Below are 3,988 nucleotides of genomic sequence, written 5' to 3' on the forward strand. Positions count from 1 at the left end.
GACCATTTCTTCTCCCCAGAAAGAATGCTCTTCTCGTCTAGAGAGATGGCACATTTGTCATGACTGTAAATTTATTTGCAAGAACAACTGGCTTTACACAGGCCATCTGGAGAAGACAAATGTCTCCTGGAAGCATGTGGGAAATTTCGCCGACAACATATGTAGCTAAATGAACCAGCTTTGTCACCGCAGAGGGCAGAACATTCCATTACACACGAGGAAGGCATTTCAACAATCACCTCCAAATAAATACACATCCATCTTCTCATTTAACCAAAACATACGTAAGGTGTAGCGACGTTTCTTATCTACCTGGTGACAACTAAATATACCGTCTCTGCACAGAGCAGCATCTGGCTCAACCCCAGGGACAGCCTTGGAATCGTGGTATCAGCTGCTCATGTCTAAAGCAAGGCGCATCTTCCTGCCCGCCCCGCTCCCGCCAGCCCAAGCCCTGTGTAATCAGAACTTCGAATCCTCCCCTGTCACTAATTCACAGTAACCTCAAGCCACATGACCACTCCTCCTAGTCACCCATGAAAGGAAGAAATAATTCCTTCCCTGGTTACATCGCAGTGTTTTTGTGAAGTTACTATTAACACCTCGTAGTAGGATGATAGCTTACGATTTAATGAATGGTTCCAATGCATCGTTTCATTCTGTCACAACAATTTGATCCCTTTTACTACAATAGGAAAATTGACACCATATTAGGGAAATAGGCATTGCTACAATGCATGAACCCCAAGATGTCAGTGGGTGTCCTGTCAGATTTATTTCCCACCCCATTTCTAGTCAGTGACAGAAGTGACAGAAGAGTCCAGGTTCTTCCATCCTGAGACCCCACCAGACAGAGGCCCTCGGCCTTGGGGGCAAGCACCTCTTCTTAGCCCTTGTGCTGGAAGTGACCGGGTGACTGTCATACCCATCCCAGTGCTGAGAACCCGATGCAAGAGGCCCTGGAAGATGGGGCCTGTGGCAATTTCCATTTAGAAAGGGAAAGCTGTTCATATGACAGGATTCTTTTTTTTCCCTTGTACTAAGGATTGAACCCAGGATCTTTACACTGAGCTATACCCTCAGCCTTTTTAAAATTTTTTATTTTGAGGCAGAGTCTTGCGAAGTTGCCCAGGCAGGGCTAGAACTTGTGATCCTCTTACCTCAGCCTCTGAGAGTGCTAGGGTTACAGGCCTGAGCCACCCTGACCGGCTGACAAGATTTGTTTTCTTAGGAGGAATTGGACTTCTGGCCTCAGGCTTTGTGTTATGTCTCTGAAACTGCATCTTCTTCTAATGATTTGAGAGACCAATTTAGCAGGGTGGTTCTAGGAAATAAATGCTTCCTCCACAAAGCAAATCTGATAAGAAGTCACAAATCCACTTAGAAAATCTGCACTTAAAACAATTCTAATTTGGATGCTACTTTAGACTGCTGCGCCTTTGTTGGCTGAGTGACTCGTGCTGCCAAGACATGTGACTTTAATCCAAAATTACATCCACACAGTGCCGAAAATAGCAGGCCAGAGTGAGCTGAATACAGGCAACCTGAGTCCGTCGTATGCTCCAGGGGTCACACTATAAGTAGAAGGAAAAAGAGCATGGAGAGAAAATAAGGTCAAAGAAACAACCCAGGCCGGACATCAGGGTGCTCACTTCTCATGCCTGCACTCTGGGAGGCTGAGGCAGGAGGATCACAAATTGTAGCCCAGGCTGGACAACATAACAATTTAGCAAGACCCTGTCTCAAAATAAAAAATTAAAATGACTGGAGCTGTAGCTCAGTGTGAAGACCCTGTGCTCAATCTCCTGTGGAAAGAAGGAAGGGAGGGACAGAGGCAGAGAGGGAGAGAGGGAGGGAGGGCTTTTCTTTAATTGACATCTGATTGTGTTTCCCAAGATGCAATGAGAAAATGGGCCGCTTCTTGAGTGGGGTTCCTGCAGACCGCCCTTGTTTGCACCTCCTAGACCCGCAGAGTGGTCTTTCTGTAAAGCAGCTTCCCCCTTTACAGAAGAAATGGACTGCTAACATTTTTGCCTTCTCATCCTCCCCTCAGATTGGAACTGTGGGGTTACAAAACCTTCGATTCCCAGTACCAACAAATCTTTCTGCTTTTCTGTTAGAGTCAGCAATCTTTTTTAAATTTAAATGTGAGTGGTGTGCTTCATGCTCAAATCAGTGCCCTGCAGCATTAGACAAATGTTTGTATTTAGTGGAGAATATGGGGATTCCCCCCAGGCTGCTGTGGATGAGTGGTGCGACCAGTTATGACATCCCTTGGTCTGCCTTTCTCTGTCTGGATGATACAGAGGGGAAGGAGACTGACCAGCCACTCTGCAGCCCCTGAGTCCTGGCAGCTGCTGGAGAATCCGGGACATGCACACCGGCTTCCTTGCACCAGCCAGACCTGCGTCTAGGTACATGAATATGCAGCTCAGCTTAATAACTGATGTTCTCCAAGATTTCTCTTAGGGAAATGTTTAGATTCTGTAAACATGCATGAACAGGCAGAGAGGAAGGTGTCCCTGTGAGGGTGACAAAGGCCATGGCATTAGTTACAGAAATGTAAATATATCAAAAGTAGGCCACCAAGTTCTTCCTGTCTGAAAAGAGACTTCAAGTATAGAAATGGAGAAAACTAGGGCTGGGGATATAGCTCAGCAGTACAAGCACCTGCCTGGCAAGCGCATGGTCCCAAGTTCAATTCCTGGTACAAAAGGAAAAGAAAGAAAGAAAGAAAGAAAGAAAGAAAGAAAGAAAGAAAGAAAGAAAGAAAGAAAGAAAGAAAGAAAGAAATGGAGAAAACTAACAAGCACTTGATTAGATAGAAGTGTAGGAGAGAACTCATGTGGCTGGGTGGATGGATGGATAACATAGAGATGATATGATAAATACACAGATAAAGACAGAGATGACAGACGAGATGTTGATGGTGATAGACTGACAGATGACAGAGAGATTGATAGATAAGTAATGGACACATAAACAAAAATAAATACAGATCTGTGTGCTGTGCACACACATGCCCTAGCGTCCACTGATAGGACCAGAAAGCAGCAACACCCCAGAAGCAGTGCACACACCAGAACCCAAATCTTAGCTTCCAAACACCATTCTTCCCTGAAAGCACCAGGGCTTCCTGAGGAAATGATTGACTTGGGGCTGGGTCGGGGAAAGAAGAGTAGCCTGGAGCATCTTGTGCCTGAAAGGAAGGATATAAATGACAGGGAGAGGTCAAGAGGACAGAGAAACCAGCCTGGAGAGGGCGCTATAACCCAAAACTGGGGCAAATCTAACATCAGGATGAATAATGGTGGTAATGGATTTTAATCCATTAAATGAAATAGAAACCAGGAGTCCAGGCTATAACATCAACTAAATGAACAGATTAAAAGGTGAGAAATGGGATACTTACAAGGTTTCAAGTATCCTTCCAAATGACTCATTCATTAACAAAGAAGGAGAAAAAAGTAAGTCTCCAATGGCAAAGCTGAGCAGACACTACTATGGGTAGAACGATGCCTCCCTAATTTGTATGTAGAAGCTGTGGCCCCTAGTAAATACTGTCTGCGGCCTCTACCGCCATGGTATTTGGAGACAGGGCCTTTAAGGAAGTGATTAAGGTGAAAATGAGGTTTGCAGTGGATTGACAACTGATGGTCAACTTGTAACACTCAGCTGAATGAACCAGTGAACCAGCATGGTACCGGGTGAGGAAGGCCCACCTGAGGACTGTTGCCAACAGCATAAGAGGCAGAATTGGAGAGGTTGTAGGGAGCTGTTGGGAGCTGTTGGCTCTCTTGGAGGAGCTCATCATGCTGGCTTTCCTCATCATCAAAGGAGCTCAGGACCTGCTGAGAATGGCTTCAGTTCCCTTTAGGGGAGCTCTGGTCCTCACTTTGAGCATCACTTCCTGGCTCTGGAGGGGAAGATGGTGCACTGCTCAGTCTCCTGGAGAAGGTTGTTGCACTGGCTTTCCTCATAGGAGCTC

The sequence above is a fragment of the Chinchilla lanigera genome, unplaced genomic scaffold, assembly GCF_000276665.1.
Source record: "Chinchilla lanigera isolate Chin_1 unplaced genomic scaffold, ChiLan1.0 scaffold00073, whole genome shotgun sequence".
NCBI lineage: Eukaryota > Metazoa > Chordata > Mammalia > Rodentia > Chinchillidae > Chinchilla > Chinchilla lanigera.